The sequence below is a fragment of the Pinus tabuliformis genome, chromosome X (assembly GCF_031772625.1).
Source record: "Pinus tabuliformis cultivar Carrire ecotype Pingquan chromosome X, CPIR1, whole genome shotgun sequence".
Taxonomy (NCBI): domain Eukaryota; kingdom Viridiplantae; phylum Streptophyta; class Pinopsida; order Pinales; family Pinaceae; genus Pinus; species Pinus tabuliformis.
Genome location: NC_142308.1, coordinates 626,292,552 through 626,313,246, shown reverse-complemented (window position 1 = coordinate 626,313,246; position 20,695 = coordinate 626,292,552). Strand labels below are relative to the sequence as shown.

The 20,695-nt window shown below is 37.4% G+C and overlaps 1 pseudogene across 4 annotated transcripts in view; it reads right to left on the bottom strand.

The window, feature by feature from the left end:
- LOC149141565 (callose synthase 11 pseudogene) overlaps positions 1-12,074 on the bottom strand; it is a 115,209-nt pseudogene extending 103,135 nt beyond the window's left edge. For 3 of the 4 annotated variants that reach the window (XR_016264713.1, XR_016264715.1, XR_016264712.1), the window contains exon 1: positions 11,861-12,074. The product of XR_016264713.1 is annotated as a callose synthase 11 pseudogene, transcript variant X2 (transcript). Of the gene's footprint in view, positions 1-11,135; positions 11,274-11,860 lie in introns of all 4 variants that reach the window. The other variant, XR_016264714.1, reaches the window with a different exon arrangement.
- Positions 12,075-20,695: the final 8,621 nt, after the last annotated feature.

Genomic DNA, 20,695 nt, shown 5'->3' with positions numbered 1-20,695 from the left:
CCAAGGCAATTCTTCCTCTATCAAATCTCGCACACAAGCTCTTTCTTGCTCTTGTCACTCTTACAAGCTCACACACAATACTTGTGCTCAAGAAGAATGATTACAATTGTGCCTTCGCTCTTCCTTATAAGCAATTCGAATGGCTAAATCTGGAAAAGTATATTTTAGGAATTGATTTTGTGATTGATGAGTTAAGTGAGTCAACTAACTCATGCAACTCCTCTCATCTCAATTCCAGAACTTGAGAACCAGTCACTTGTCCTTTTCCCAAATTAACTCGCACTAGAAGACAATAAACTCGGCCTTCCACTTTTGCACATTAGTTAACTGCTTCATAACTCATCCTAACTTTTAGGAACTGATCCTAAATTATAGGAACTCGTCCTAATTTGTAGGGACTCATCCTAAATCTTAGGAATTTGTCCTAACTTATAGGAATTAGCTCCTAACTTATAGGAATTGATTCCTAACTTATAAGAATTGGTTCCTAACTTATAGGAACTTGAGAATGCTAAGGAAGAACTCATTGAGGTCTCTTTGATTAAGGCACAAGTCAAAGAAACCTTTCTCACTACCATTTTCAACAAGCTCAGTCACAAATGTTTGGGCATGGGAAAGGTCCACTATATTGACCACTATATTGAGGTGTTGCCAGACAGCGACGATGAAGAAGATGCAATGCCAACACTAAGCAATCAGCCTAGCAGTTCAGGGGAGGAGCAGTCCCACGAGGAAGCTAAAGGATATGAGAGGCCTTCTACAGGCATTAAGGGTGTTACTATCGCCACTCTTTCATTAGTCCCTAGATACTACACCTTCAGGATCAAGGGTTTCATACAAGGACAATGAGTGATAGCCTTGGTCAATGGTGGGGCGACTCACAATTTCATCGATGTAGCCTTGGTGGTAAAGAGAGGTATCCCCACATTTCAGGGCTTTAAAGTTGTGGTGGTTGATGGATACAACATGACATGTACACAAAGGAATGCACACTTGCACGTGACACTGGGCAATTACACATTTAATGATGATTTCTATGTGGTGGATCTTGCAGACACCAATATTGTACTGGGGGTACAATGGTTATACTTGTTGGGGAAGTTCTCAATAAACTACCAAGTAATGGAGATGGAATTTAGGGCCTCAAATGGAAATAAGGTTGTGTTGAGGGGTATGTCCAATAGCACCCCTCAAATTGTATCAGCGAAAAGAATGGAGGCAATATTCAAGCATGGAGATATATCTTGCGCAAAAGAATGTCTATTTACAAACCAGAAATCCTTAGATAGCAGTCAACAGTATCAGGCAAATATTCAATTATTGTTGAATAAGCATAGTCAGGCTTTTGGAGAGATTCCCCCAAGGAGACCTCCTGACAAGGGTTTTGAGCACACCATAGAGCTAGAGGAGGGGGCCAAACCAGTGATCACTGCACCTTACAAGTATTAGAAGAAATTCAAGGATGAGATAGAAAATGCCATCAAACAACTGCTAGCCATGGGACACTTCAGACTTAGTTTGAGTCCTTTCTCCTCATCAGTGGTTTTGGTGAAGTAAAAGAATGGTACCTGGAGGATGTGCATTAACTATCAAGCCTTGAACAAAAAGACCATCAATAACAAGTACCACATCCCCAGGATCAATGAGTTGCTGGATGAGTTACACAAAGCAGTCTATTTCTCGAAGATTCAACTTTGATCATGTTATCATCAGATCCAAGTCCAAGAGAAGGATGTGCATAAGACAAACCTCCAGATGCCATTATGGGCATTTTGAATTCTTGGCCATGCCATTTAGATTAACCAATGCACCGGCCATATTTTAGTCATGCATGAACCACATCTTCAACAAACAGTTGAGGGAGTTCTTATTGGTATTCTTTGATGACCTCCTCATATACAGCAAAACATGGCAGGAGCATTTGGGACATTTGGAGAGATTGTGGGTATTATGAAGGAGCAGTCACTTTCTACCAAGGAATCAAAGTGTGAGTTTGGGATGATCGAGATCCTTTATTTGGGTCGTGTGATTAGTGTGCAAAGGGGTGCAGGTACATCAGGGGAAGATGCAGGCCATACTAGATTGGCCCACACACGAGAACCTTGTCGATTTGCAGGGATTCTTTGGAATTTGCAGCTATTACATGTGATTCGTTAAAGGATTCTCTCAGTTAGGCACACCATTGACAAACTTGAAGAAAGGGGCCTTCAAGTGGGTAGAGAAGCCTAAGAGGGTATTCCCTGACTAAAGATTGCAGAAATGGGTAAGCAAGATTCAGGCCTAGATTTTGATATTCAGTACGTGAAAGGAAAGAAGAACGTTATGGCTTATGCACTTTCCAGTAAACCAACTGTGTGTTCATTCATGGAGATCACAGGAGATTGGAAATCCCACCTCTTGGTAGAATATTCCAAAAACAAGTTTGCTTGTGAGTTAACAGACAGTCTCATCCAAGATGACAAGTACAGAATAGTAGATGGGGTCATTTCTCTAAAGACAAGTTATATTTGATCCCTGAATCTCAGGGAAAATTTTAAGAACCCCCCCTAAATTTATAAGTATAATAAATGGGCGAATCTCCATGGTATATAAGAAAAATGGAAGGCGATTTTATCAATAATATAATATGTATATATAATTTTTTGGCGAATCTCTCACCAGGCATGGCGAATATTTTACTCAATTATAAAATCTTGTAAGATCTTGGTATTACCATGGGTTATCATAAACCTGGAGCTTAAAAATTACTATTAGTAATTTATAAAAATTAATAAAATTAATAGTTGATTTTTATTTTATTTTTTATTTTAACCAAGCTAAAATGTTTAACATACATTAAATTACAACATCCATTTTACTCTTGATCCCCTGAGAGGGATCAAATATTTTTTCACTCTATGCTAGTTTGCATATCACAATATTTGATACCTCTCGAGGGTTAGTAGATCCAGAGTAAAGATGGATCTATGCTGGTTTAATTCCCCCATTTAAATAGGCTACATTCCAAGTGAATACCATGGGTCAATACCATGTGCCATTTTGGTGAATACCATGGGTCAATACCATGTGCCATTTTTATTTTTATTAATACTAATGTTAGGGTTAATAATGTTTTTTTTCATGGTATTAATGACAATCTAGTCCATGGTATTTGTGTATTTTGCCCATAGGTTTCACCTAAATATAATGCATTTTTTGAGTGTTCGTAAATATAAGGTGACTTATGGAGTAAATATAAAAAAATGTTTTATTTGTTTACCATACCTGTCGTTTATTTATAATTTTATTAATTTACCATACCTCTTTTACAAATATGGTATTTGGCCCATAGGATTCACTTAAATAAAACCTCTTTCTTGAGCCTTCATAAATAGAACGAGGGTTATGGACTAAATATAAAAAGAGGTTTTATTTATTTACCATACGTGTAGTTTATTTATATTTTTATTTATTTACCATACCTTTTGAGTAAGTATAAAAAGACGTTTTATTTATTTACCATACCTCCACTTTACTTATATTTTTATTTGTTTACACCCTTGCATGTATATAAGGTGACTTATGGAGTAAATATAATTTTTTTTTATTATTTTACCATACTTCTCATTTATTTATATTTTTATTAATTTACCATACCTCTTTTATAAATATGGTATTTGGCCCATAGGATTCACTTAAATAAAACCTATTCTTGAAAATGGGCGAATGGATTCACTTAAATAAAACCTATTCTTGAAAATGGGCGAATGGAAGGTTGTAGCTCCTAATTTCAAGGGCTAAATTTACCTTTTTTACCCTCTCCCTTAAAATAAGGTGGGCTATTTGAGGTGATTTGTAAAAATGTACTATGATACAAAATATTCGCCCACTAAAAATTTAAAACTCCTTAATTTCGCCAAAGGGCGAACATTCGCCCCTAAAATTTTCTCTGCTGAATCTACACTCAAGGAGAAGATCTTGAAGACTGCACATGACACACCACTAACAGAGCACCAACGGTTCTTCAAAACTTACAAGCAAATTAAAGACAAGTTCTCTTGGAAAGGCCTCAAGGATGATGTGTTGAGGCACATAAGGGAGTCCATGACTTGTCAGCAGAACAAGCCTACACATACTCCTCCTGCAAGATTGTTGCAACTCTTACCAATTCCAGTGCAGAAATGGGAGAACATATCAATGGACTTTATCACAGGTCTACCCAAGGCACACAGCAAGAGTTGCATCTAAGTGATAGTTGACAAGTTGACCAAATTCGCACATTTCTTTGTGATTTCAGCAAACTATAAGACAACACAAGTGGCGGAATTGTTCTTCAAGGAGGTGTTTAGACTCCATGGGCTACATAAAAATATAGTTAGTGCTCAAGATGGCAAGTTTATCAATGCATTCTGACAAGAGTTGTTCAGATTAATGGGCACAAAATTGACCCCTAGTACCAGTTATCATCCTCAAACAGATGTCCATGTTAGCACCAAGTTTGTACCTTTCCTAAAGGTCCAAAGGATGTGATTATCAGTTCATTTTGCAAGGTTATGGTTATGTAAAGGCCTATCAATTTTTTTTGTGGAAATTGCAATATAAGCTTAAGAACATGTCTAAACAAGTTATTTCACCTAATCTTAAAGCTTTCCATAAGTTTTTGCAATGAAATCATCATATCACAAGCCTATAGCTGGCGCTACGAAATATTTTCGTAGCGCTCACACAAAAAATTAAAACTTAGGTTTTCAAGCTGCTAGCCCTATCATTTCAAATGCCTAAGTGGTTTTTCACAAAGTTATATCCCTTGTTATCCTTGATGTGACATTCAGCAGCATTTTGAGGCCCACTAAAGAAGTTTAAAATCAAACCGTAAAATTGCACAATTTGCCCTGAACAGTGATTTCTAACATTTCCAGAAAAGCATTTGCAATGCGCAGGAAGGTTGTGGAAGGGTTTACAGCGTCCGGCCAGGAGGATTCAAGGTTGTGGAAGGATTTATAGCGTCGGAGCATTTGCAAAATGGGAAGATCAGGCCATGTAAAATGATTTGAACTAGATGGAATGTATTTTGAGGTTTATCCAGAAATGTTGTCACTATTCTGAATGCAGGCTGGGAATCAGTCTTTCATCGCTTCAATGGACATAACCTGAGTTGGTGTCATGACTTTATACATTCTTTTGATGGCAGCACAACACAAATAAGAACCCTACAGTTTCCAGTCACTAAGGAATCCATTGCAGAGGCCACGGGTTTGCCTACTGAGGGCGAAAGATGGTTTAAAAAGCAGAGACTACAGAACATGGACCTAAATTTCTTCTTGAAGGAGGATTGTCAAGACCAAGACTGGAATGTAGGAGTCCCCCAGAACATGTTGAAACCTAAATGGTCTAGTGCTCTAAGGACTGTGTAGCTCTTCTTCACCTATGAAGGCAGGTACTCTAAAGCTTATTTATATCACATGAGGTTTTTGTGTCATTTAGCAGGTTTCAGTAAAATGAATTTGCCTTATTTTCTTCATCAAAGTCTGCTGAAAATGTCTACCAAAGCTAGAACTAGACCTGAGCTATTACCTCATGACATATGTCATCATGGCCTGATAAAGATATTATACACTCATGAGTTGAACAAGCAGGTGGAACAACTGAGACAAAGAAATATGAGAAACATTGCACCCAGAAGGCAAAAGAGAGTCGAAACTAAAAATTTTGTCAAAACCCTAGCTCAGGAAACAGGGGATGAAGAAATAGAAACAGAGCCTAGGGTTTACTGTAGAAAACCCCATACTCATCCTACAAATAAACTAAGACTGAGTTTAAAGGCAAAGATCAACCCTAAGCTAAAGGAGACGGTGATTGTTGATGAAGAAGAAGAAATTGTGAAGGTTTCAAAGAGCAAAAAGAAGGCCACCAAACAGAAGAAAACAGAGTATGTAGGCAGAAAAGGGAAAGAAACCCTAAAAGCTAGCAGAACCATACAGAAAGGTAATAGAAGGATGACAAGAAGCCAAGACAAGTTAAACCTCCTTGCTCAGGCTGCAGAAGCTATGGAAGAATGATCAGCTTACCTCGTTGGCAGAGCAATATATGAAACCCTAATTTTGTTGAAAAAACCCTAATTTTACCTCAACATTTTGGCATGCTCCATTTCATCCTTTTAACAATCAATTTATTTTTGATATATTATGGTAATATGTCATAAAGGTTTTGTAGCTAAGGGAGAGCAGAAAATACGAGTCAACACAAGAGAAAAGGGCCTCAAAAGACGTAAACAGTTACACAAGACAGTTGCACAGTTTTAGCAGATAGTTTTGCTACCAAGGAGGACTACGAGTTATAGTTCCAGATATGAAGCCTACAAGGGTGTGAACAGTTTCAGTCTTACACTTCAACTATGACTCATCCTTTTCCCAGAAGAATAACAGAGGAGGATGTGTACAACAGTTTTTAGATGCTTTGACCAATGTTTAAATGGCAAATAGAGATCTGAATAGCTAGAAAGATAGGATTTTAATTATGTTTTGTAAATTAAACTCTCAGATATTGTAAATATTTTACAATTATGCTACCAGACTTTGTGGATCTGAAACTTTATGTATTTTTCCTATATAATACATCAGAAAGAGGAAAAAAGGTTGGATTTTGGAAACAAAAATAGTTTTTTTTGTTGTGTGTGATCAATTTGTTGATTTTTAAGTACCAAGAGGACTAGGAGATTATGTTCATGATACATAGATTCTTGTGATGGTATGCTCAGTCAGTTCTTCTACTGTGATAGTTTCCTTTTCTATGTGATATCATTTAGCTTCTATCTTCTGATGTTTAAATGAGATTATGTGACAAAATTCATTAGTTAATGCTCTGGTTCATATGGTTTAAGCATTTGCACTATTTCTCCTAAAGCTTGTAGGATTCATGTTTCATGCCTTGTTATAGTGGATTGTTTTCTTTTTCTACTACCATTCATAAATTGTTTGACATGTCTACAATCTTCCATCTACCCTGCCTCTATCCCTCTTGATTCATACAATCAAGATCTTGGTATCTACATCTGAAACTTGATTGGTTGACTCCATTGCCCAATAGGTTACTTGTTTCATCCTAACCACCACACTCAAAATCCAAAAACCCTACTGAAGATCTAGCCATTGTTTGAAGACACAACCAATCGCTAAGCTTAGTGACTAGGTTTTCAAAGAGGGCCCTCTCTGGATTGAAGGGACTAGCCTTCAATCTACAAGCCTAGTTTGAAAAGGTCACCTTAGGCCTTCCTTTGTCACAGCCAAGAGGATATTTTTGAGTGGTAACAGTCCAAACAGAGATTGTGAATAAATGGATTGAGGAGTATCTGCGTAACTATGTGTGAGGACAGTAGAAGGCATGGACCAAATGGTTACATCTCAAGGAGCACTGCTACAACACCACTTATCATCATTCCATTGGGATGACCCCATTCAAGGCATTGTATGGGTATGATGCTCCATCATTTGTCGATTTGGCATTTGGGGATAGCAAGGCTCCAAAAGCCAAAGATTGGATACAAGAAAGACAGGACATCCTTAAGGTCCTTAAGGAGAATCTGCAGGCCGCCTAAAACCAGCAGAAGATGTGAGTGGACAGGCACAGAGTGGAGCACAGCTTTGAGGTAGGAGATTTAGTTTTCCTAAGATTGCAACCATATAGATAGTCTTCACTCAAGAAAAGTGGTGCAAAGAAACTAAACCAAGATTTTATGGGCCTTACAAAATAATTAGACAAATTGGTGAAGTAGCATATGAGTTGGAACTGCCAGAGGGAAGCAAAATCCACAATGTCTTCCATGTATCATGCCTTAAGAAGGCAGTCGATCAATAGGTTATTACTTCTGCTAAGCTACCCCCTTTGGACAAGGAAGGGCAGTTAGTATTGATTCTGGAAGCTATCATGGTTGTCCAAGAGAGGAGATTGGGGGGCAAGATGATCTCAGAATATCTTATCATGTGGGAGGATTTGCCTAATGAGGATGCCACGTGGGAAGGAGAACAGATCTTTCAGCACCCGAATTTGCAATTGCTTGAGGGTAAGAAATGTCGAGAAGGGGGACTATAATGTCGTCTTCCAATTAATTGCCCAAGTGAGGACGCAGTAGCTTATTTAACCTTGTAGGCTATAGTCATCTAAAAAGGGGGAAATCATTATTTAATGTTACTTATGTTGAAATTTGGTACCGAAGGACAGGTGGTTCCCTTAGGCTTTGATCTTTGGCCTAGGGAAAAGTGTCCAAAAGAATTTAATTTTTCTCCTAAAGTGACTTTATAATTTTATAAAGTTAAATCTAATTTAAAAGTGACTTTAAGTGATAAAGTTACTAAGTCTAATTTTAAAGTGACTTTAATAAAGTCAATGTAAAATTAGAAAGGAAAAGTGACTTTGGAAATAAATGACTAAGTGGGTCTTTATTAAAGTGGGGTGAATTAAAAAAATAAAAAGTGAGATTTAAATGAGCATTTAATCTCAGCCTTAGATCTCAATCTATTTCAGCCATTGGATTTAGGGATCACCCAAAAGTCACTTGGATCACCCAAAAGTCACTTGGGGTTAGATTAAAGGAGGAAAAGGTCATTAATTCTTTCATGAGCAGATTGAGAGAAGGAGAGCAAGAGAGCAAGGGAGATTTCTGGACAGTGATCTGCAGAGTATCAGCAGCGGAGTTTCAGCAGCGGAGTATCAGCAGCGGAGTTTCAACAACGGAGTTTCAACAAGGCTGAGTTTCAGCAAGTCTGTACAGCGGAGTTTCAGCAGGGCGGAGTTTTAGCAAGGCGGAGTTTCAGCAAGGTTGAGTTTCAGCAAGGCTAAGATAAGTTGTAAAAGTTTGTTTGCTGATTTTTGCTGAATATTTCTCTTACTGTAAAAAGGCATTTTCCAGAAATAAAGAAGAGCTCTCAAACTAGTTTTCCCCAAGAGTTGTAGGGGGTTTTTCCAGGGTCACATTGACCAAAAATCTCAGTGTTTAAATGTGTTTTAATGGCTTTTTATTACTGCTGATTTTTATTTCTGCAATTTCCAGCATTCTGTAAAATTTCCAGAATTTGTGTTTTCAGCAAATTTATTTTTTCCAGCTTGTTAAATGTATGGTTATGGGAAAGGGCATTTAACTATATGGGAGAAATAAGGAGAAATTGAAAACCAGGGTGGGAAATGAGAAATTTCTACAACTTAGGTAACATTAGATAATAATAATTAAATTTGGGGCAAATGGAGGAAGCTTGCTAGTCACTCAAAATTGAAATGAGAAGGGAAAAGCCCCAAAGAGAATCTATAAAAAGGAGAGAGGAGATTCATTATGATCATCATGTAGTGTTATTCTTTCTGATTTTGGCTGAGGCTCTTGGAGGGTTTTAAGACCCCTTTTCTCTGATTGGTTCCAGTGGTGAAAGATTCCACCCTAGCCAATCCTCCTATCTTTCTTGCTACAGGACCAAATTCTGGTTGAGTATAATTTTCTGAGACGGTAAAAGGGCTAGGACTTATCTATTTGTGGCAGTGAATGTTGAAAAGTAGCGAAGGAATGGATTCCTCGATTTGTACCTTAATTCAAGGAATCGATTTTGAGTTCTCCTTAGTCATATATGAGTTCCAATGATGTGGACAAGTTCAAGACGCAGTTTGACTAGTGCGAATTTGTGGGAGACCAAGTTTTTTGTCTTCTAGTTTGAGTTGGTTTTGGAACTAGAAGAATTAGTGGAGTTAGCCTCCTAATTTTTGGGAGGGACGAGTTAATAAGTTGTGTTAACTATTGTCAACTAAAAAAGCACCAGTTCGACTTTCCAAACATAGAACTTACTAACAATAGCCTATTCAAAGTGCTTATAAGGAGATCGAAGGCACACCTTGTAATCATTCTTCTTGAGCATGAGTTTGTGACCAAGTAAGCTTGTGAGAGGAACGAGCCAATGAGTTTTCTCTTGTGCAAATAATTGGAGGAGAATTTCCCTTGGGAAGTGCACACAAAAATAGGAGGAAATTCCTATTTTTTAGAAGGTCAAATGCACTAGGAAATAGGGGCCTATTTCCTAAGGAATGCGCAAGGATTTCAGGCCTTAGTGTGGGCTGGTTGAGGGAAGCAGATCAGCTTACTTTCAGGGTTGTTTCAAGCCTAGTTCAAAGCTGAAGGATCAGTTTGTATTCTCTATTGAAGCACTTATTTGTAAGAGATCTGTAGCTTATTCTTCTTCAATAAAATTCTCAAGCAAGCAAGGGTTTTCCCAGTTGGGTTCCCTAGAAAAATTGTGTTTTTCTATTGTGTGAATTGTGCTTCTATTTTTGTTTCTATTCCACTGCAAATTTGGTAGAGAGATTCTGTGTTTGTATGAAAATATAATTGTTTTCAGATTGTTGATATTAGCAGATCAGAATTTCGTGGATTTTCCACAGTGAATTACCTTTCTGGGCAGCGAAAGTCTTCCTGAGGCTGTAGACTGGTTTCTAGGTAAGCGAAAGTCTTCCTGAGGCTGCAGACTGGTTTTCTAAGGCAACGAAGGTCTTCCTGAGGCTGTGGACAGATTTTCTGGGGCGGTGAACATCTTCTAGAGGCAGTGGATATCTTCCTGAGGCAGCAGTCTCATTTTCTGAGGCAGCAGTCTCATTTTCTGGGGCAGCAAACATTTTTCTCAGGCAGCAGACCATCCTTTTGAGGCAGCGAAGGGCTAGACATTGCTTTCTGAGACAGCGGAAGGCTGGCATCCACTTTCTGAGGCAGTGAAGGGTTGAAGGAATAATTTTCTGAGGCTGCAACTGACCAGAGGAGCCACCATCAGGAGGACAAAAGGGTTAATAAGGGTGCTGATATGATTTTCGTGGCAGCAAGAGGACAGCTATAGTCTGTAGCCTAAAAATCCTGTTTGATTTTATATCCCTGTTGGGAGGTTCTTTGATATACTACTTGTGTATTTAATAAAGAGTATCACTGTTTCATAAATTGATGAATACTGCACTACTTTATGAAATACAATTCCTTCATGGTTTATTGAATACCCTAGCTCAGAATTGCACCCTAAGGTTAATCTCCCCAAGAGGGATATTAAACAATTTGCTAACTGTAACTCACCATTCAAACAAGGGTTAGCCAATCCAACAAGCTATTGACAAAGGTGATGAGGCAAAAGAAAAGGATTTACAGTGGCATTTAATAGGCAATGCTCTCCTCTTCTTCGCCTTCAAATAAGATGACCAAGAAGATTGGTTTCAAGTTTTGATGGGGGCCTTGTATGAGTGGAGACAGAGTTCACATGATCCCCGTTTACATTGAACATCATCTGGAGAATTTCAACAGTATTACCAGCTCAGTAAAGAACAACATTCAAAACTTCTTATGCTCAAAAAAGTGAGGCTTGCAACGCACAAATTGTAATGCATAGAAATTAGTGTGCAAGTATTGCAAATAAATTGTTCCTTTCAGTGCCAGCAGACACAGACTACAGTCCTGAGTCCGAGGGAAATTAATTTCATCCATCCATTCCATCGTCATTCATCGGTGAGTGTGAGAAAGCCCAGAGAATCTTTCTCCCAAGTGGCATTTCGTGCATAGGGTTTCAGTTGACAGGCAGAATAATGAAGCCTCGGAGCAATAGCTTTCACAAGTCTGGCAAGAGTTCGAATCTCACGGAAGGAATGGCCATACTATCAAGCCAGCAGAATGCCACAGAGGCTACACTGGGCAAAACCCCCTAAGCCACCTCAAACAGGGGTTCTAAAATAATTCTTAAAATTCCGTAGCGGATTTCCTTTACTCTTTGCAAATGCAACAATACAAGGGCAAACATTGAAACATTGAAAAAAAAATAAGTACCCAGAGAAATATTGAATATTACACTGTGATACTTTATTATAAATAAATCATTACCTGCATGAGGAGAGCCTGCCATCTCCACTCTCCAGCCGAGGAATTAATAAAGCAGAAAAGGCAATGCTGCGCTCGAAAAACTGGTAAGATGTGAGTGGCAATGGATAATATTGCCTGCTAGGGGCTCTTGCATATTCCATCAACAAAAGGTGGAATAATCTTCTGTGAATAGTGCCCAACACCATCACTATTGTGACGACCAACACCATCGTCATCTCTGCCAGTACTGAATAATGGTCCCTCCGAATATGATATTCGAGTGTGTCTCCACGCACATGGGCTCGCCTCATTGGCCAGACAAATTTGAGGCGAGACAAATTTTTCAACATGGACCTCGTCGGAAAAGTGTTTCCAGTGGGTTACCCGCAGAGCACTCTTTCTTTTCCGTTTTTTTTAATTGTTATGGGAATGTGATGATTTAACAGCTCCAAAACCCATAAATCTGACTGATTTTTTCCTACTATCTGATCCGTTTAAAATGGACTCGTATGTTTGGGAACAAGTTTTTGTTAAGCATGCACTTGGATGCGATGCAATTGAGAACAAGGTTTTGAGAAATTCTAGTTGATTAAAAAAATTTGAATCGAAATTTATTTTTATATTAAATTATAGGTTGTTTTATATTATTAATTAAAAAATTAAAATTAATTTTTTTAAATACAATTTAATAAAGTTAAAGTTAATTGTAATTAAGTTGATAGGTTTTTTATTATGAGATTCATCCTCACGATATTGTAGTAGATTTATCAGCCTAGAAAGAATATACTAATTCAATAGTGGTTATTGATTCACAATTTATTGATGGTGGTTATTGACTCACAGTTTAAACAAAGGTCCAAATGCACATGCTTTTAGCCTTAAGGTGCAAGGGCGTTTAAACAGCCCAGGGATGAAGTCGGTATTTCTTCCCCTTTACCGCGTGAATTCCCCACTTTCTACAGCCGGGAGTGATCAACTGTTTCATTTCCCACAATAACGTGAGGGTCTCGTAGGCAAATTCCCCTTCGAATGACATGGGGCTTGACAATACATAAATCACAAGGCATGACATTACCAAAGGCGACAATGGACGTTGGAAACACAGACCGGCAAGGCTTAACATTCATTGCCATCTCCAAAGTTAGAACCTTAGTTGATCTTCACATCTCTCCACCATTTCCCTTCAGTCACTACTCCCCGCATGCAAGGCAATGCTTACGCCAAACATAGGCAACAAGAGGAATCCATGTTAGCATAAAAGTCTTTATAGCCAACTATAGTCTAATCGTTGCATCTAGTCCCTTATGATTCCCTTCCAGTAAGTATTATTTTGATTCAATTTCAATATACTTTCTTTCTTTTACAAATATTTGTTGCAAAAGTCACTTGAAATTTAAATATTTTTTCCTTTTCTCAAATAAATAAAATCTTCTTCCTCCATAACTTTCTATCCTTGTAGTTCTTTTGCATTTCATCGATGTTTTACACTCTCCTTTACTTATGCTAATAATATTATGATTATGATTTCCACTCATGGCATTCAAGTAATTTAATAGCTCTTGTTTTTCCCCTTTTGTAGACTATCAAGATGGGTAGCGAGTACATGTCCCTACTATATGGATACTGTAAAGAGATATGTGTCGAGCAACTTGTTCTTGTTGACATAAGGGCAAAACACTTCTGCACCTAATCTTCCTTCTCCATTGTCTACAGTCAACTATTAACCTTCTCAATAAGATGAAGGCCTTCCTGCAATGCATTGTACATATTCATCAAAGAGATAATGTAAAAAACTTTCTGATGGATTGGCAATCCCACAATTCTCATCTTGGTATTGTTGTAGATACAAACTGGTGTTGCTTTGTTCACTTCGTCATTATACTTCTCTCATCTATGTATATACACCTATGTTACAAGTTGCAACTTCCACCTTTAGACAATGTTGCATATGTTACCTTTAAATCTAATATATATGCTCTTTTGTTCTTCCTTCTAAACATGGTAATATATTTGCATCCTTTTAAAGTATGTTTTGTGCAATTAAATACAAACACTAACTTGTTAGAAAAGGTTGTTGTTTCTTTACCTTGAATCTATTTGATCTTCCATCCCCTTCCATCATGCCAAGAGACCTTTTAAAATTAATTAAGTGGAATTTAATTATACGTGGCAAGAGCTTAATGGTATCGGAGGTAAGCTCATCAGAACTTTTAAAATGAGACAAAATGAAATAGTTGCGATATTGGTCGACTTTAATATGGAGCGGATGTGATATCTTTATAGACCAGAATTAATACCATATCGGGTCTAACATATCGGAGCTTGGTAGATATCGGAGGTCGGAGGGGGAGGCACATTGGGATATCAAAGATCAGAGAGATATGAATATCGGAGATCAGAGGTTCGAGGGATATGATTATCGAAGATCGGAGGGATTGGCATATCAGAAATCAAAGATCGGAGGGATTGGCATATTGGAATATTGACGAGGAATCATATCAAAGTTTTTTAAATGTGTTTCGAAAGGAAATATCTTTTATGCATTACCTCTGATATGTGAGAGTGGAAACAACGACATGGAATGTGGGTCCTCCGACAGGGCTATTAAATTATAGCACCTCTATATAATGGTAAGACTTTGGTTGTATGATATGTTTGTTTTAATACTCCAAAGTCTATAAGAAGTGTTTGCCACATACATATTTCGAATTTAATATGCCCCCAGTACCACTTATATGGATTGGATGTTATATTCTTTTATTATGACATAAGTAATTGTATTATGAATCGGGGTTTTGACATTGGGCAATTCTAAAATGATTCCTTTGATGTCAAAGCTCTAATATCTCTGATATATTATAACCACTTGTTTAATGATTAAGGCTTAAAGCCTATGCACACATCTTGGTCTCGAGGGCTATTTTATTCATTAATCAAATTAATTAAGATGTTTAAAACAAAAACTTATTTACAAAGTTTATTAACAAACAAACTTAGACAAACTATAAAAATTAAAACAAGTGTAAATGGAAAGCAAATTAGATTTGGAATGAAACAATCACACTCAAAGTCTACATGCAATGTCAAACGGGTCCCCATGTCTATTATGATAAAATAAAATGGAGGTGTTGTGTTTTCACTACAACACACCTCTTCCTCTCTTTTAGTACACGTCAAACAAATATATCTGGAACTCAAACAACCAATTTTATAAGATTTTTAATATTATAAATGGTTAATCCTTCCTTCTGTTAATAGGCTTATAATTTACATTATATTAGAGTAATATGTATGCAATACATACCTTAGAGTTATAGTTTATCTTTCATTTATTCTTCTATTGTACACTTGTTGTGTAAAAGGATAACTAGTCTCATTATACTACTTGTAACCACCACTTCAAATATATACCTAAGTTACAAATCTTGACTTCATGGATTTCCCAAAATGTTGATCTAGACATTTTCCCAATCAACACCACCGAATACAACGAATATGCGCTGACCATGTTTTCCAATGTTTTATCTAGGAAGATTCAGTCTGATGTATCATTAACAATAGGATCTTCCATTTTTTTAGTCCTATCGGCGTGTCTTTGCGCCCTTCCGGTGCAAATGGTAGTATATATTATTATGTCATGCTTATATTAAAAAGAGGATGTTACCCTGATCTGGGTGTGAGTTGAGTAAGAGAGCACTATGGGATTTAGGTCACAGTAATCATGTTAATGATGGTAATGAATGACGGGGGGTGGTGTGGATCACCCTGCACATGTAAACTCATGCAAGGAAAGTTTAGGCATATTAATGAGCAGAGGTGGTGGCATACAATGACGAATGAGGCCAGTTGGTCAGATGGTATAACATTTATCCGAATTTTGGTAGGAAAGATTTGGAAACTCTTAGCAAGTAAGCAGGAGCTGAGGTTGAGGGCAGCAGATATTGCGTGGGGAGTGCCAAGGGTAGTTTACCAGGTTAGTTTTCGTGTGATCTCTCCACACTGCCTATACTCTTGTGGGTATGTTTTGGAAGGCCCCTCTCTTTCTATTATGTCTTCGGTGTTGTGTATCAGTGTCAAATGTATTTGGTTTGTGTGTATTGTTCTCTCTGTTTGGTTTTGGGATTGGTCTGGTTATGCGGTTGTTTGGTAGGTATCATGTTTTCCCATAACCCTTTGGTCAACGAGTCTATTAAGTCATGAAAGTCGTCCTTCCCATACCCACAATCAAATCTCAAACTGGGGTAGGGGGTTTAGAGTCTTCTTTGTTTATGGTCCTTTTTTAGTAGCTTGGGGCTTGGGCATGGGGAGCTTTTGGTGCATTCAAATTCATTTAGGTGAAAACCAACCACAAACAAATTTCTCTAAAAAGGGTCGCTTCGAGTCTGAAGAATTTAAGGTCAATGGGAAGTCAGTCCAAACGGGTGATAGGTTACAGTCGGGGAAGAAGGTGGTTGACTCTTCATTTACGCATGGGGTCTCTCAGCCCTCGATGTAATGAAGAGGTCAAGGCCCAGGGTCACACTCTACAAGATAAGCCTCACATGTGGTCTTGGGATAAGCCCCATCGAAGATGGACCAGTTTGGCTGAGATCATCCTTGTGCAACATCATGAGAGGAAATTATGGGTCAGATTTATTGAAATGTTATATGGTTGTTGTTGTCTATTAGTTCTTGTAGGAAAGCTCTAGCCTTGGGACATGAAGCCTCATATTGCTGTCTTTCCATCAGAGCCTCCCTATGTGATCAGCCAACTGAGGGCCAACGACTCTAGGACTTTTATTGCAAGGAAACTCAGGAAAATTTTCTTAAGGGACCTCTATGCAACCATGGTACATTCGTCATCCCTTTGAAGTCATGGCTCGAGCTCAGGCAAGGGGCGCAGTCAAAGACGTGCTCATAACAAGCCCACTAGGGGTGGCAGGCATGGAAGTATTGATCATTTGGGTAATACAACAACTAATGCATATAGAACGAGCACTCCTTCACGGGCCAGAAATATAATTAGTGAATGGAGGGAGGAAATTAGAGTTGAGATGGATCCCAACGACCAAGAGATTTTGGCTGACTTTGGTGATATTTTACCATACCCATGTGCCACATGCATGGTAGACGAACCTTGTTAATGAAAACTCTTCATATCTATTAGATGATGAAGACTTTGTTGGCTAAGGCATTAATGTTGCCACTTACAGGTATCCCAGAGCCCTTAGAAGATATTCAGGCAATTCATAGGGAAGTCCAACTAATTGAGTGTCAAATCCAGCAGCAGAATGCACGTGTGGCACACATTGAAAGATATATCCCATGCATGCCTCCAACAAAACAACCTGGATTTTGTGTCAAATATCTAGCTCTGGTTGAATCTTCATATGATTAATGCCTCTTAGATGCATAGGAAGGTTTTTTTGGCATTATTGTGTAGGTTGGTTGATATTAGAGAATATAAAGACAACCGTGTTTATTTAACATTACTAGACAAACTTAAACATTTCCATTTTTGGACTGGTTATAATGCAACCAAATGGTCAACATACCTGGTTTCCCAATGGGTAGGTTGAGACCATCTGGACATGGATGCTTATTTTGTAATACCTGTTATAGTTTGAAGTAATAGAAAGGCACCACCCAAACATACAAAAACCAAAAAAGATGTTAGACATTATAGTTTTTTTTACAAATATTATATGTATGTTTAAAATTTAATAAAAAAATATAGAGTACAATTAAATTTATTAAATTATATACTTTTTATAAATAAAGATTTGTGATTATCATAGGGTTATGTTGTTTTTGTTTTTAGTCAAAAAAAAGTTTGACTTTCAATTAGTTTTGAAATTTCTAAATAAATTATTTTTAAATTTTTTAAATTTGAATTTCTATTTTGATTAATTCATTTACATGAAATGACTAATTTAATGATGTTTAAAATTGAATTGTCAAAAATATATATATATACAAATCAAAAAATCAAAAAAATCTTGTATGCAACCAAGTTGCATAACATTTAACAAAGAGTACACCTATCAAATCTAAATATTTATGAAAATGAATTGTCATTGTATGAAGTACCAAAACCAGGGGTCATAATATTTAATAAATAGTACATCTCACTTAGTAATTTATGCTAAGTTAGTAATTTATTTTTACACCTTACTTTTTAATATTTATTTTACTATATAGTTTTACTAATAAAAATATACAAGACAATAAAGTCATTCATATAGTATATTATATTATATATTTTTAATTAATAATTGGATAATTAATTTAATACAAAATAAATAACAACATATTTTTTAATTACAATATTTATTTAAACTAACTTGTTTGCATAAACCATTTAAATTTATTTATTTAGGTAATGTTTAATTTATTTATTTTTATGTATTTATATGAAAAATATTGACATTGCATTTCAAAATTTATATATTTTTAATTTTTAATACAATTTTTTACATAATAATAATTTAATTTTAAGAGATATAAATTTTAAATTGGGGTTTAAGATTATTATGTAGCATATTTTATATAAACATGGTTTTCGAGGTTTTTAACTCTATAAACATATAAATTAATCTAAAGTAGCTATCAAATTATATGGGTTTGGAGGTTTTTAACTCTAAACATTTAAATTAATCTAAATAAGCAATCAATTATTTTTTACATAAAAAACACGTGCTAAGCAACAACATTGCATATTACACTTATTTATATTATTAAAAACTTTTTTTTTAGCTCTCAATATTAAATTTTAAATCATTACCAATCCTATTATCATAGTTGTTTTTCCACTTATATCATTATTTTAAACCTACAAATATTAATTAATCATTTATATAACTAAAATAATTTATAATTAAAATTCATAAAAATATAAATTCTAAAATAACATTAAAATATAAGTATTTTAAAAAAGATTTTGATTTTCTTTTCCGCGTGATCTGAGCCTGCAAGCGCGCCCGCACTTCGCGCGTTCTGAGCCTGCGAGCTAATCCGCAGAGGGTTCTTCTTGGAACCTGCGAGGGTGTCCGCGGAGAGATCTGTTTTGTGCCTGCAAAAGACCGCTGAGGGATCTGCTGCCGGCCGCGGCCGCCCTGGCTAGGTTGGTTGGCTTGTCATGGAGGAGCCTACTCCCTCTCCTCCTTCTTCTTCCGCAGCAGAGGCCTTCAAATCCTTGCTGGCCTCCTTGCCTAAGAAGAAATGGATGGAAGCAGCAAAGTTTGTGAAAAAGCTTGAAGATATACCTAAGATCGCCCTCCCGCCAGAAGGACCAATCCAAGTAGCACTTTCTTTGGCAGATTGGGCTCTGGTTGGTCAGTTTACAAGACTTTGTCCTTCCCCGAAGTCGACAGAGAATTGGGTAGCCAGGAATTGGGCACCTCTGATACAAAATAAGGTAACCTCTTACTTCCTCGGAAGAGGATGCTTTTTGTTTGAATTCTCTGCAAAAGAAGACAAAGATCTCATTTTCAGGAATGGCCCCTACTTCATGGGCCCCCAAGGGTTGTATTTAAACAAATGGATGCCAGACTTTGATCCGGCGGTGGATGTGCCTATAGCGGTCCCGATGTGGGTGAGACTCCCTAACCTCCCAGTTCATTGCTGGAACTGGTATTTTTTGAAGCACATCGAAAATACCCTTAGAAAATTTATAGACAAGGCCAATAGTAAGGACCAGTACGATTGTGCCAGAATCTGTGTGGAGGTAGATCTGGAGGTCGGACTACTCGAAGCCATCAAAATAGTTGTTGTTCCTTGGACTCATATACAGAAACTGGATTATGAGCAGCTGCCATTCAAATGCCGGAAGTGCCACATCTACGAGCATTTTGCCAGAGACTGTCCGTCCAAAGGGGTGGAAGACAAAGGGAAGGAGGATGGATGGAATCAGGCAAAGCGATCCAAAGCCTCTCACAAGAAGAACGCAAACGGAAGCGCCAAAACTCCTCAAGAGGGTCCTGCTCAGAAACCAGCCAGGGAAAGCCAAGGGAATAAATTTGAAATCCTCGGATCTGAAATCATGAACACGCAGGAGACAGAAGTTCCAAAGGAGGCCTCTCCCTCTAAAGCCTCCCCCTCCATCAAAAGTATTCCATAGAGATTCAAAGAGAAGGCTTCAGAAGAAGAGGAGGAAACCCAAGAGTCCGAGGAATCAGAGGAAGAAGGGGAAATCGGGGAATCCCAGTCCTCTCCTAGAAGATCTACAAGAGGACACAAATCTGCAAAGGAAAAGAGAGAACAAGAAACCTATAAGGACAAGCTCCAGGGTAGCCAACCAACGCTAGAGAAGCTTCTAGCAAAAACCTCGAAGATGAATAGGATTCAAACCCAGGGCTCTAAGGGAGCCCCCCAAGGCAAAAATAAATGATGAAGATAGTCTCTTGGAATTGTAGGGGAATGGGTACCACAGCCAAGGAAGAAGAAATGCATAGCCTAATAAGATTGGAATCCCCAGATATTCTCCTCATCCAGGAGACCAAATTGGAGGACACAACTTTCCTCCAAGCAAGCAAAAAAATTTGGAATAAAAATGGAGCGCATGCAACTTCTGCTCGTGGAGCATCGGGAGGACTTGGGTCGCTCTGGAACACAAATAAGTTTTCATTAATCTCTGAGTCCCTAAATACTCATTGGATTTTTTTAAAAATGCAACATTTAGAATCAAAGGAGATTATTTATCTGTTCAATGTGTATGCTCCTAACAATGCAAGTGAGAAAAAATACTGCTAGGACTCCATCAAAATTCTGCAGATCTAGAAATTTTGGAAAATATAATTATAGACGGAGATCTAAATCTCACCCTCCTCGCATCAGAAAAAAGAGGAGGAAGCATAGTCAAGGATCTGGCAAGAGAAT